We start from the raw sequence: 15,747 nt of genomic DNA on the forward strand, positions 1-15,747 counted from the left end.
ATCTAGGCTGCACCTTAAATATATTTTGATAGAAAGAAATGACAAAAGGCTTTAGCTAGAATATAACCAGAGAGAATTAAAAAAAAAATTACTCACCTCCAATAAATTATTTGAGTGCTGACATTTAGGGATTTTAAGATGAAACAGTAACACTCTTTAAATTAATACATTATGAAAAGTGATCCAGGAGAAGAGTATATGAATGTAACATGTTTTTCACTGTTAGCCACAAGTGTTAAACAGATTCAAGAATGTAATAAAACTGTAGGCCATTCTGCAAAAATCTCTAAAAGGAAGCTCAATAGGCTCTTTAAATAAAGGAACGTAGTAGTTACCCCTGCTTGGATGCCTTCACAGACTCCTCATCAATTTGGGTTTTTCTCCCACTAGTGCAAGATTACAAGCTAGTAAATATAATCGAACTACCAATCTCTCATCTTAAAAGTCTTGACCACAAATGCTTCTTGAAGGATCCACACAACCAAATTAAGATTTTTCTTTGAATTCTTTTTTTTTTTTTTGCATCCATGGCAATTTACTTAGAGAAAAAAAATAAACCCCTTTCTTAGGCAACTATATGGACCTTTCAGCTTTTTCTCTTGAAGTAGTGATTGTTTGGAATCAGTACTGCTAGAGCCAAAGATTTCTATTTTCCAGATCTCCAGAACTAAAGACCTAAAATCTAATTTGAAGAAGGAACACATAGCCAAACAACTCTAAACAAAGAGGGGAAACAATATTTAAATGGGGAATTGGCTTTACCATTATCTGGATTCCTTTGATTGGTTAACTTTAGCTATAGGTCTTGGATCAATATGGTCATAATTGCTTTCTTAATAACAAGTTTCTTTTTACAGAAGACAGACATGAAAGGTTTGGGTCAAGGCTGAGATTAGGAGTAAGCATGATAGCCTGTAAAGTAAGGCACTCATGGGTGTGGTAAGGGATGGGATGTTATTACTAAGAGTACATTGTAATTTGACTTTTTAATAAATTTGCATGTTTTAAATACCAAGAAAATCCATTGTTCACAGATAAATTTTTGTTTTGTCACCAATGCACAAATTGAACGTACTCTAATAAAGGCTGAAAATCTGCATACATGTCAAGTGACAAAGGATACAATTCTAAAACCTTGCTTTTGGGTACCCTTTATATCGGATTCCAATGTGTGTGTGTGTGTGTGTGTGTGTGTGTGTGTGTGTGTGTGTAAAATCTAATTTTTTTCATGTTATCTACCCAATTGAATTTTAAGCTTAGTCAACAAGAGAACTGTTCGGTTCTGCAAACATATATTGTATCTAGGATATACTGCAACATATCCAACATATAAAGGACTGCTTGCCATCTAGGGGAGGGGGTGGAGGGAGGGAGGGGGAAAAAAAAATCGGAACAAAAACGAGTGTCAATATAAAGTAATTATTAAATAAAAAATTTTTAAAAAAAGAATTTTAAGCTTAGTGCTGGACTATACCTAATATTTTTATGTATCTCCATTCCCCAAACACCTAATGAAGTGCCATATATAGAAATAAACACCTGCAGATTAATTTTGTGTCATTTAGGGAAAATGGATAAAATTTTATATTATTGAAAGCCCAGGAATGTGAAAGTAATATCACAGAAACAATGTGGCTTAGAGGATAGAAAACTGGATTTGACTTTAATTATATCCTTACATAAGTGATAGAATGTCATTGTGACTCAATTTCCTCATTTGTAAAATGAGATAATGATAACTTTTTTTTACAGGGTTGTTGTTAAAATATAAAAAGATAACATTTCCAAAATGCATTGAAAATTTTAATATGGTACAAATATGAATGATGGTAATGGTGCTGGTAGAGCTGATGACCTGTCTAATTCTAGACACTGGCTTTTATTGTGTGCAAAAAAACTATGAGAGATATAAAGATGAATAAAATGTAATTAGTACCTCCAAGAAGCAAAAAAAAAAATACAAATAATAAATATACAAATAATGTTAACCTAAATTATAATGGAAAATTGGACATAAATATTTTCAAAGTTACAGATGAAATGTTATAATAAATTTGATGAGAGAGAAAAATAAAATTATGAATTTTCTTGTCTTGCTCAAGGGCCACACTAATTTTATTTAGGTAAAGGAGTTAGCTAATAACAGAAAAGGGGTTGGGTACTGAGGAGTTAAGCTAATTAAAAATTCATTCTTTTAGGTGATTCTTTTATGAGATAAGATTTAAACTTTCAAGTGAATCAAAGAGGTCACCATAAGATAGGGTGAAGAATGATGGACCATGCCTCTCAATAAGATCACTGTGTCCAGGAGAGATAAAAAAATACAGCTTCTGATAGGATGACAAGATAAATGAATTATGAAGCAGGTAGTTAGAAGAAGTCATAAGAAAGAAAAGAAGTGCAGGAAGAAGTAATTACCATAAAAAAAAAGTACCAGGACTGTGGTAGTAAGGCTGCTTGAACTCATCATGCATGAGCTATGTTGAGACAGAAATTGTATTCCTGAAACTCCACTGAACTACAGACTTCAAGTCAATAATTCTTCATCTCTTTGCTCTCTTTTAGCTTCTTCATGGTGGCCTAAAGACTTTTCTTCTGGGCTAGGAAAAAAATTGTTTAACTTTCTTTGTTTTAAAATTGCATCTTTTTGAAACTACATTAAATAATCACTAAATAGATTATACTTATAAGAAATACTGTTTGGAGGAGACAAATAAAGGGGAGATAATCACAAAGAAGTAGAGGCAGATTTAACAAACACTAAGTGTTTTGCCAAAATCACTGCCTCTGACTGAGGTCTTAGTAGTAACAAAAAGATAATGATATATCTTTTGATACTCTTTCCCAGAAAGGGAAGAGAGACAAAGTCCAATACCCACGATATTCACTTGGGCAATGAATCATTGGGGAATAAAAGGTGGTGTATAAATATACTATCCTCTCAATATGTTGTATTTATAAGTCTTCTTTTAGTAAGCATTCTTCCTAAATCATTGAACAAGCATCTATTAAACATCTACTGGACTGTAATAAGCACTGGAAATACAAAGAAAGAGGGGGAAAAAACAATCCTTAGTTTCAAAGAGCATATACTCAAATGCGCTAGACAATAAGCAGATATCTAGGTACATACAAGTCATAATCAGAATATATAAAGTAACCTAAAATGGAAAGTTATCAGCTTCTAAATGAAACATTAAAAGGTATCCTGCAGAAGATGAGTCTTGAAGAATTAAAAAAAAACTCTCCCAAAATATCAAGAGATGGGCTGAGAGGTCAGACCATTCTAGGCATGGAGTACAGCCAAAAGGAGAGGGGAGATGGAATGTCCCATTAAAGCAAAAGTTAAAGGAAATAATTATCCCTTCCATGTCATGGGGATTAGGGACACAATGCCCCATGCTCTGGAAAACCCATATACAATTTTTTGACCCCTCCTTCATCTGAGAGAAGAAATCTGAGTTTTTCTTTTTCTTTTATGGAGGTTTCACCGTATCTTATAAAATTTATGTTGATAATATACACTATTTTACATTTATTTTAGGCATTTCTGATTTTCTTAACTTTTTTGTATCATCTACTGGCCTTTGCATGTTGTCTGTGGTTCCTCCAAAACTGCCCCCAAATTCTCATTTAATTTCTTATGCTGATCTACAATATACTGATACTATGATGGGTAAAGTTGTAATGTGGGAGGAAAAACTGCATGCCATTGAGGCTGGATTGTAGAATTCATGGAGGGGAATGAGGTATTTTAAGGCTAAAATGATAAGGCATAAGCCAGGTTTTGAAGGCTTTAAATGCCGGAGACAAGTTTATATTTGATCCTGGAGGTAATGGGAAGTTCTTAGAGCTCTACAAAAAAGGGAGCTGGTTCAATGATACTATAAATATATATAAATTGCTTCATGCCATTACTTACTTTTTCATATTATTTATTCAACTGGATTCAAAGTGCCTTGAAGACATGGACCTTAAACTACTTAACCTCTAAAAAGCATGCATGTATTTTTCTACCAAAAAAAAAAAAGAATTCAACATTATCTGTTGATTTGTTTATTGATTGTATGTGGTTCAATGTTTTTTTTTTTAACACAGCTGATTTGGATAATTGATAATTCAAATTCCTGAGACCAGTAATTTCAATTTTCACCCAGAAGCTTCATTCTGCACATATTACTCTATTTAATTTATGCAGTTATTTTGTACTGGCCTAAACTTGTGTTTGAGTGGAATTTGGGATTCATTGTTTAGTTCAAGGTCTAAGCCATAACTTTGGAGGAAGTTAGACTGCAAAGGCTGCAAAGAGTTTGATACTTTTTCATTCAGCTATGTTTCTCCTCTCCTCCTGAACTGCTAACTGATTTATAGCCACTTTTTAAATGATACTAAAATATTTTTGGTGGGGGGATAGTGGCCAACCATTGTTTGGGATATCTGGATAAACTGAGGAATATAACTGTAATGAAATACTTTTACACAATAAGAAAATACAAATATGAGGAAATCAGAGAAACATGGGAAGACGTATGAAATTGTGCAGGATGAAATAAGGAAAACATTATACAAAATGTTCACAAGAATATAACTGAAAATGACACCAAAGGCAGCCAAACACTGATTAATTGTAATGACCAGTCTCATTCCCTGAGAATTCATAATGAAATAGTTTTCTTTTCCCCAAGTAGAGATAAGGAAGACAGGGGGTGAAGAATGTTTGATGTATTGTCAGACCTATTCACTATATATGGTGGGTTGCACTTGTGTTTTTCTTTGTAATGTGAGAGTTCAATTTGTGGGGGGAGGAGGATGGGTGTGGGTGTGGGTGTGGGTGTTGGGGGGTTTTGTGGGTATGTGTGGACAAACTAGGAAAAAATGACTATGGTGTAAAAACAAGCCAGCAATAATTTTTAATGACTTCTGAAAAAAAGAGAGAAAGAGAGAAGTAGGGAAAAATGACTTCCCCACAGACAAGTTCTTTGCTTCTCTTGGCAGAAAATACCCAGATTGGACAGATGTCTTTGTTATTAGAATTAATGAGAATACAAATGTTCATTTTTAATGTGGGTGGGAGCGTTTTAATTTGGGGAGTGTAGTGGGGTAGATGGTATATATAAGAACATAGAGACAGAGAAATATATGAAAGAAAGTTATGATCTATAAGCTTTCTTTTTTCTAGTTCTAATCTGAAAGAAGGAAATAAATAAATTTTAAGCAACAAACATAAAAATTCATACCATGGATGGATAAGGGGTAAGTGTGTTTTTCCCGCTGAGCTCATATTTCCACAGAAGCAACATCTTTTTGGGTGACTGAAACCATATTTTAAATAGTCCTAACAGCTGTAACCAAAAGACAGCTTGGTTTTCCATTTCTACGTCGATTTAGTTCCCCAGGAACTATTAATTTTTCTGAGATGCAAATAGACAGCATCAGTTAAGATCATTAGACTTGTGTCCCCATCCACAGCATAGTTAACAGTACAGATGTTCAGATGTTGTCCCTTTGTCAAACAACACCTTCCATTCCCCATCTTTCTTCCTGCACTTCATCACCAAGGCTGGCTAAAGGAGAAAAACTAAAAGGGAAGATGAGATTTTGAAAGTATGAAATGTTATTCAGTATTCTAAAGCTTTACCTTCCTTCTGCTTCTTAGTGGGAACCAGACTGCTTTTGTCTGATGTCTTTGCTGAAATGCACAGCAACCTTTTAAAGAAGGACTGTGTATCAAAACTGGCAGCTAATAAATTAAAACCAGCTAAGAAAATATAATACATCTTTGGGGGACTTTCTTTGCCTTGTCAGTTTCCAGTGAAGGAGAGAAAGACATTAGCCTAAGTCTAGGAATGTTTTATTTTTGATTGTTGGGAGTCAAACCATTCAATATTTAGAATGGCAGATCATCTGTGTCTGGCATTTCCTAGCATTCTCCAAATTCCACAGTGCCTGGGGTTTTGTTGTTGTTGATTTTTCAAAAATTGTGAATGTATTTCTCATTAGAACATATAGTTGGATTTTGCTGAAAAAGCCACATCTTTAGCTGTTGCATGTTCTCTCTTTTTGCTCACTAAGCACAATATAAGAAAGTCTACATAGCAGAAAGAGTGAGATGCAAAAAAAATGCTGAAAAGTTGAGCACTTGTGACATAAATTCTTCTATGGGTTTGTGATCCAACTAGTCCTTTGAATGCTACTCCCTATATAGCTTTAAACCTGAATCTTTCTCATTTCCTATCTTTCCAGAAATCCTCATAGAGGGGCTATCCAATACACTCAATGTTTTCTTATTATTATTTTAATGTCTTGATGGAACCGAATTTGATAAGCTATACTAATTGTTGATTTTTGGAGTATAATTGGAGGAGGGATGCAGTAAACTCTTCTGGAGCTTTTTTCTTTTTCTTTTTTTCCCTTTTTGTTACAAACATACCAAAAGCAAAGTAAGAAACCCCATGCCTCAGGAAAGACACCAATCAAAATTAAATCAATTAAAAATGTATGAGAGCTTCAGATCTGTGGAGGAGGAAGGAATTTGTGACCAAAGAAGAACTAGAGATCATTATTAATCACAAAATAGATAATTTTGATTTTATTAAGTTAAAAAGATTTTGTACAAACAAAACTAATGCAGATAAGATTAGAAGGAAAGCAATAAACTGAGAAAACATTTTTACATTCAGATGTTCAGATAAAGGCATCATTTTTAAAATCCATAGAGAACTGACTGAAATTTATAAAAATTCAAGCCATTCTCCAATTGATAAATTTTCAGATGAAGAAACTGAAACTATTTGTAGTCATATGAAAAGATGTTCCAAATCACTATTGATCAGAGAAATGCTCTAAGATCCCACTACACACCTCTCAGATTGGTTAAGATGGCAGGACAAGATAATGACAAATGTTGCAGGAAACGTGGGAAAACTGAGATAATGATACATTGTTGGTGGAACTGTGAATGGATCCAACCATTCTGGAGAGCAATTTGTAACTATGCTCAAAAAAGTTATCAAATTGTGCATACTCTTTGCCACAGCAGTATTTCTACTGGGCTTATATCCCAAAGAGATCTTAAAGGAAGGAAAGGGACCCACATGTGCAAAAAATATTTGTGGCAGCCCTTTTTGTATTGGCAAAAAACTGGAAACTGAGCAGGTGCCCATCAATTGGAAAATGGCTGAATAAATTATGGGATATGAATGTTATGGAATATTATTGTTCTGTAAGAAATGATTAGCAGGATGACTTCAGAGAAGCCTGGAGAAACTTACATGAACTGATGCCAAGTGAAATGTGCAGAACCAGGAGATAATTATACACAGCAACAACAAGACTATACAATGATCAATTCTGATGGATGTGGTTCCCTTCAACAATGAGATGATTCAAACCAATTCCAATTGTTCAGTGATGAAGAGAGCTATCTATACCCAAAAAGAGGACAGTGGGAGTTGAGTGTAGACTACAACATAGTATTCTCACTCTTTCTGTTGCTGTTTTCTTCCCATTTTGTTTTCTTATCCCTTCTTGATCCAATTTTTCTTGTGCAGCAAGATAACTGTATACATATGGATACATATATTGGATTTAACATATATTTTAACATATTTAAGATGTATTGGACTACCTGCCATCTAGGGAAGAGGGTAGGGGGAAGGAGAGGATAATTTGGAACAGAAGGCTTTAAAAGGGTCAATGCTAAAAAATTACCCATACATATGTTTTGTAAATAAAAAGCTTTAATAATTAAAAAAAGATAAAAGACACAAGTGAATTATATTGTTATTAGATGAGAGAAGAATAATTTATGTAGAAATTATCAAAAGAGTCACAAAGGAAATAAATGGAATACAGTTCTCCAAAAAAAAAAAATATATGAGAGCCATACATATGCATGCAAGCATATACACATGTTGCAGAAAAGTACAGATAGCATTGGTAGAAGGAATTTTATGACATTAAAAGTTTTCAATATCAGTCTAACCATACATCTACTACCCCTTTACCTCCCAACATCACCCCCCAAAGTACATTCCCAGCTTAGCCCAATTTTTTGGATACTTATTAGTTACCACTATGAATTTACAAGTTCCTAGAAGCATGTGGTCCCCTGCAAAGAAGATTGAATCTAGTAAGAGAACATGGGTTTAAATCTCACCTTTCTTGCTTACTACCTCTATGTTCTGAGCTAAGTCACTTCTCCAAAGTGGAAATTCCTATTTATAGCCTAGTAAGTATTGAGTTCAGATATGGTAGTTCCTCCAAGGGACAAGGAGGATACTGATTTTGAATCAGTAATATTCTGCTCCATTCATGATGGAAAACCAACTCCTCAATTTAGTCAACATGACATATTGCAATTCACCTTCCTGATGGGAGCCAAAGAGGAGGAGCAAGTGCCTATTATCCCTTCCTTCATTCCAAATAGCTAGAAGGTAAGTAGCCACTTATTTATTAATTATTCATAAGGATGACTGAAAAATAGTCAAATTCCTAATTCAACATTTGCCAGGTAATAAAGGATAGAGGTCTTGAACCCAGGTCTTTGAGTCTACATTTAGCATTCTTTTAGAGTTCCAGAGAGATGACTTAACACAGTCACACTTATAGTTAATGGTACAGCTAAAATCTAATAACTAGCATTCTGTAGTACTTTAAGATGTGTAAAATTCTTTACAAATATTATCACTTTTGATCTTCACAGTTATCCTGGGAGCTAAGTAGTATTATTACGCCATTTTACAGATGAGGAAACTGAGGCCCAGAGAAGACTGAGTAAAAGGACACAGGAGCTTGACTTTGCCACTAACTCCTCAGACTTGAAATCAGACCCCAAACCTTTCACACTATTATTAGTTACTTTGCTTGTAATCACATTCTGAACTATGGCTATAGGCAGACATGTGATTTCCAGACCCAGTTTTCTCATCTGTCAAATGGGGATGATAATACCATTAGCACTTACCAATAGGTTCAAATGAAATAATATATGTAAAGAACATTACAAACTTGAGGCACCAGATAAATGTCAGTTATCATTATGAGAATCTCAGAGCGGCCTCAAATGACACTCACAAAGGATGGAAAGCATATTGTCTACAGTCATCCAAAGACTGATATTTTAGAATAAAGGAATTCATCTAGTTTTCCATGCTTGGCTTTCATTTCTTTAAATAAAAACCTTATGAAAGAGAAAGAGGGGGAAATACCCAGTGAATTACTGCTATTTAACTAGATACACACTGTGAAGAGATGTCTCAAGTCAATAAAGAAGAGATAACATTCGGTGGAATAAAAATTAATTTGGTCACTATAGGAATTAATATAAAAATATCAGGTTCAGGACTTACAAGGGACTTCACCTACAAGTTAACCCCCTCTGAGTTAAATGATCTGTTTAAACTGATTTACATTTGGTACCATATGTTTCACTATTACAATCAATATAGATTAGGAAATATGAGCTGGGCCTGCTTGAAAATCTCTCTCGTCTGTGCTATCTTGGACCTTTGAATATATGGAGCTGTGGTCATTAAGGGAGGAAAAACCCTGGAGGCTTTAGCAGGCAGGTCACATTCTTTATCATTTCTTTTACATTGCCTGCAAGAATCTGAACCTTGCCTTTGTAAGGGTGATACTTAACTTTTTTATTTTAGGGGGAATCTAGTGAAGGGCTTGGACAAGTAACCCATCAAATGGGTGCCACTGAGGATCCTCTGAGAAAATTGTTGGGTAGGGGGGGATATTTGACTTTTTTTACTAGATAATTGTCTCTTTTTTGCTCCTTCCCCCTTTCCTTTCCTTTTTCAGCCCTTTCCCCCCCTTTTCTCCCTCCTCCTTCCTCCACTACTTTCTTTTATCTTTCCATTTCATTCAATTCAGAAATTATGAAAGATCTGCTATGTGCAAAATCTTATGCTAAGCACTGGGAATGACACAATGATGAACATTATAAACCTCTGCTTTCAGGGAGTTACAGTCTTATAGTGGGGTAAAAGATATTTACAAATAAATATAATGTCCTGGGGTCCTCAAACTTATTAAAATAGGGGGCCAGTTCACTGTCCCTCAGACTGTTGGAGGGCCGGACTATAGTAAAAACAAAAACTTTGTTTTGTGGGCCTATAAATAAAGAAACTTCATAGCCCTGGGTGAGGGGGATAAACGTCCTCAGCTGCTGCATCTGGCCCATGGCCGTAGTTTGAGGACCCTTGGCACTGTAGACTATGAAAGGATTCTAAGATATGAGATCTATCTGGGCTGGGATGTGAGAAGTACAAAAATATCAGGGAAGTTCAGATCTGAGTTAGGAGAAAATCCTGAGATCATTTAACTGAAGTCATTTGACCAAAACCCATCTAAGACATCATCAACATGTGATCATCCAACCTCTGCTCTACTTCCCACAGCAACTCAATATACGTTTAGAGAGCTAGTTTTTGTTTTGTTTTTTTTCCTTAAATCAAATTTAAGTTTGGCTCTTTGCAACTTCTATTCTTTGAGCCCTATTCTGTCTTCTGGGATGAAGCAGATCAAGCATGATTTCTTATCCAAGTAAGTCTTTCAAATCTTGAAGATGTCATAGAATGTCCCTTCTAAGCCTCTTCTCCAAACTATTCCCAATTTTCTGATTTGTTTCTCTTATGGTATGATTTCCAAGCCTTTCATTATCCTGATTGTTCTCCGGAAGCTGTCCAGCTTATCAATATTCTTCTTAAACTTTAATGTGCAGAACTGAACAAATGTTCAGATGTGGCTTGACCGAGACACAATTAAGAGGACTATTGTTGTCCTTTCTCTGGCACTATTCCTTCTCTTCATGAAACCTAATACTTTCTTGGTTGCCCTTATCAAAATGATGTCTCATATTGGGCTCACAGTACATAGTCACTCTGACGTCTTTTGTAGATGAGCAGTTATCTATACATATGTTCTTATTCATTTCAAATATATATATTAACCCAGCACAAGACTTTAAATTCATTCCATTTAAATTTCATCTTATTAAATTTATCCCAATATTCTAGTTTTTCAAGGTTTTATTGGGAACTTGACAACTTCTCCCAGATTTATAGTATCTATAAATTTGATAAAACTTTCTCTCTGTAACTTCATCTAAATAACTGATACAAATGTAAGGCCACAGGGAGATTAGGCCATGTCTTTAGACCTTTAACTAGATGCTCCCCTTCATGATATCAACTACTAATTAGTACTCTGACTCCAGTCATTCACTCAGATGTTGACTCTACTAAACTAAACTATTTCCATATCTTCTTCAAGAAAAAACATGAAACTTTGTTGAAATCTTGGCAAATAATCTATAGCATTCTTGGGAAATATCCCATATAGTCACAATGTTGAGAAGGAAATGAAGTTAATCTACCATGACTTGTTTTTGATATAAAAACAAAACAAAACACTAGTCGGTGTGACTTCTTCCTTTACTAGTTATATACCAATCTTGCCTCTAGTAATATGATCTAGAATTTTGTTATAGGAATCTATGGGTTTTCTCCCATAGTGCTCTCTGGCCCAACGAGCTTTAAGGGAGGTGTGGACTCCCTTGAAGTTAGAAAGTGTACTTTGTGAAGCTAGCATACTTGTGGACTCCAATGAGTAAAGGTGTGAACACAAGCCTTGTATTAATTAGTTCTACTTAGTACCTTGTTTCAGGTTCTGGCCAAAATCTTCTTGTAAGATTAGATCAACTCCAATTAGTTAGCAGTTAGTAAGGATTCCAACATCTCCCCCTTTCTTTTGTTAGATGAAAACACCAAAGGAAATAGGAAATTTAATCAGATTAGTGGGTTTCTGAAGGGGTACACATAAATCCATCAATATGGGCCAGAACTTTGTAACAGATATACATGGTATACATAAATCCATCAATATGGGAGGCATTATACATAATTTACATAAGCACATAGCAATATAACACAGGCTAGTAGTAATGTAACAAATAACAAGAATCAACCTGAAATTTTACACATGTCCATAAGTCCTAGAAATAGTCCATAAGCAATCCATTGTCCATTAGTTCATGTGCCAGGAATCTAATAATTCCTGTAAGCTCTGAAGTACTGCAAAAAGTCTCATCAACAATTTTTCATCGCAGGGAACCCAATGATTCTTGCTGGTTTTTCAAGAACTAAAACAGTTTCATCTTGTGTCAATCCAATGATTCCTGAAGATTTTTAAAAGTTCTTTTAACAGTCTCATTGTCAGCTATGCTCTTTCAATGGTGAGCACAATCAGCAACAGAATCACCCGATATTTCTTGGGTCTTCTCCTTTGTTTCAAGGGTCTGCTCCATCTCTCTGCGATGGACAAGGCGAATGCCGCTCATAGGCACCCATCTGATTCCTTCTCCACATGTAGAGATGCAAGCAAATCCTCTCCCCCAAGCAGTTAACTTAATTCCCTTCTATTTACCAAATTTGGGATTTCTCCTCATCATCTGGTAGTTACATTGGAGTTATTTGCACTGGATATTGCCTTGTTGTCTTAAAAGGCCTGTATTCTTCCCAACTGTAGTCCTGATTGCTTTTCTGTTGGTTGATGACATCAGAGTTCTGAATTTCTAAAGTCTCTTGTTAAGGGCCACTGTTCTACCCACACTGGTGTATCAGTTTTCCACTGAATAGCAACTGGTGAGAGTGCTGGCAGGCCTTCAACAGCAGCCCTGCCTAAAAAGCTGAAGTACTTAATTGTAATCCTATCTGCTGCAAAATGTCTCTTCCCCACAGATTGATGGGGATTTTTTCAACCACAAAAGGGGTAAAAACTCCTGTTTCATTTTCAAATGTCCATTTCATAGGGGCAGCACTAACTTCTGCTACCATTGATCCTCCTATACCAGACATATAGGTGTCTGCCTTAATCTTTGGCCAGTGACTGGGCCAGCTGGCACCTCTAATTACAGTACGATCTGCACCTGTGTCTACCAATCCTTTTAGTGGTATTCCATTCACATAAATAGTGAGCATAGGTTGGTCATCCGTTACTGCTGCTGTCTAGTATATTCCTGGATTTTGTGGTCTGGAGTCAGAACCTGGGTAACTATCACGAGGCTGCTTATTAGGATTCTGTATGAGTAAACCTGATGCTACTACGTCTCCTGGGTGATAAGTCACACATTGTCTACCTGTATTAGTGACTGGGATATTATCTACACATTCCCCAGTTTCCCACATCATAGTGCTCTCTGGCCCTAAGAGCTTCAAGGGAGGTGTGAACTCATTGAACTCCAGGAGAAATAATTTTTAAATTATTGGTCTACCTGAAAGTCATGATAAAAAAAAAGAGCCTAGACATCATTTTTTTCAGAAATTATCAAGGAAAATTGTCCTGATATTCTAGAATTAGAGGGAAAATAGAAATTGAAAGAATACACAGGTCATCTACTGAAACAGATTCCAAAATAAAAACTCCCAGGAATAATATAGCCAAATTTCATAGCTTCCAGGTGAAGGAGAAAATATCGCAAGTGTTCAAGAAAGAAACAATTCAAGTATAGTGGAGCTACAGTCAAGATAACACAAGATTTAGCAGCTTCTACATTAAAAGGACTGGAGGGCTTGGAATATGATTGATATTACAAAGACCAGTGGAGTTAGGATTACAACCAAGAATCATATACTCAGCAAAAAGGACTATAATTCTTCAGAGGAAAAGATAATCATTCAATGAAACAGTATTTTCAAGCATTCATGATGAAAACACCAGATTAGAATAGAAAATTCAATTTTCAAATACAGGACTCTGAAGACGCATAAGGAGGTAATCAGGAAAGTGATATCAAAAAGGATTTAATAAAGCTTATTTGTTTACATTTCTACATGGGAGCATGATACTAGTTGTTCATTAGAATGTTCTCATTATTATGGCAGTTAGAAATATATAGAGACAGAAGACATGAATCTCAGTTGGATATGAAGGGATAATATCTTCTTTTTAAAATGATGAAATTAAGGGGAGAGAGGAATGTATTGAAAGAAAAGAAAAGGGAGAAGCAAAGTGGTGCAAATTATTTGCCATTAAAAAAAGAGGCAAGAAAAAGTTTTTACAGTGGAGGGGAAGAGGGGAAGGAGAGGGTTTATGGGTTTTCTCCCATAGTGCTCTCTGGCCCAACGAGCTTTAAGGGAGGTGTGGACTCCCTTGAAGTTAGAAAGTGTACTTTGTGAAGCTAGCATACTTGTGGACTCCAATGAGTAAAGGTGTGAACACAAGCCTTGTATTAATTAGTTCTACTTAGTACCTTGTTTCAGGTTCTGGCCAAAATCTTCTTGTAAGATTAGATCAACTCCAATTAGTTAGCAGTTAGTAAGGATTCCAACAGGAATCTAAGGAAAGCTGTCAGTTTGTCATCTGCCGAATTAACTGCACCTGGCCTTTTTGAAAACTGGGATGTTTGTTCTTTTCACTTTCTTCATACATTTTCAAAGATCATTGATGATGAATGACTCCGTAACTATATCATATAAGACTCTGAAATATAGTTCATCAAGGTCTATGGACACGAAGTCATCAAAGCAATCAAGTACTTTTAAAATTATCCTCTTATTTACCTTGGGTTTGGAAGGAAGGAAGGAAGGAAGAAAGGAAGGAAGGAAGGAAGGGAGAGAGGGAGGAAGGAAAGAAGGAAGGAAGGAAGGAAGGAAGGAAGGGAAAGAACATATTTAAGAATGGAGAAATTCTGCTTTTTCTTTGTTATCTCTTATCACTGTTTCATCTACCTCGAGCAACAATCCTATTCATTCTTTGATCTTTTTCCCTAATGGAGCTTAAAAAAAAATTTATTGTTGTTGTTGTCCTTTGTATTCTTTGCCTCAACTCATTCTGTGCTATAGTTATAAGAATGTGTATTCATTCTTCATTATATGTTGCTGATGCCATGGTCTTCATATGTCTTTAAAATTTTAAATAGCATTTTATTTTCCCTCAATTATGTGCCAAGGCAATTTTTAGCATTCATTTTTAGAAAATTTTGAGTTCAAAATTTATCTCCCTCTTCTGAAAATGATAGGCAATTTGATTTATGTTATATATAGGCTATCATGTTGAACATATTTCCATATCAGTCAGAGTTGTCAAAAAACAAACAGATCAAAGAAAAAAAACAAAAAAAGTTAATAAAGTAACTAAAAAAACTTAAATCTGCATTCAGAATTCATCAGTTCTTTATCTGAATATAGAAATCATTTTCCTTTGTGAGTCCTTTGTACTTGCCTTAGATCATTGCTGAGAAGAGCTGAGTCATTTATAATTGGTCATCACAAAATATTACTGATTCTGTGTACAATGTTTTCTTCATTTCACTTTGCATCAATTCATACAAGTCATTTTTTTTCTGAAATCTGCGTGTTCATCATTTCTTGTTGCACAGTAATATCCCATTACATTCATATACCACAACCTGTTCAGCTATTCCCCTCAATTTTCAACATTTTACCTCTATGAAAAGGGCTGCTATAAATTTTTTGCACTAGATCCTTTTTCCTTTTTTTAATGGTCTTTTTGGAATACAGACCCAGTAGTGGATATTGCTGTCTCCAAGGTATGCCCAGTTTGGTTGTCCTTGGGGCATAGTTCCAAATTATTCTCTAGAATGGTTGAATCAGTTCACAATTCCACTGATAATGCATCAATGTCTCAATTTTTCTACATTCTTTCCAACATTTATCATTTTCCTTTTTTTCTCATAGTGGCCAATCTGATAAGTGTGAGGTAGTATCTCAGAGTTGT

General features: G+C 35.2%; 1 protein-coding gene across 1 annotated transcript in view; it reads right to left on the minus strand.

Moving 5' to 3' along the window:
• Positions 1-15,747, minus strand: part of LOC127551861 (heparan-alpha-glucosaminide N-acetyltransferase-like) — a 428,410-nt gene that overhangs the window by 6,070 nt on the left and 406,593 nt on the right. The window lies entirely within an intron of this gene.

The sequence above is a fragment of the Antechinus flavipes genome, chromosome 2 (assembly GCF_016432865.1).
Source record: "Antechinus flavipes isolate AdamAnt ecotype Samford, QLD, Australia chromosome 2, AdamAnt_v2, whole genome shotgun sequence".
Taxonomy (NCBI): Eukaryota; Metazoa; Chordata; class Mammalia; order Dasyuromorphia; family Dasyuridae; genus Antechinus; species Antechinus flavipes.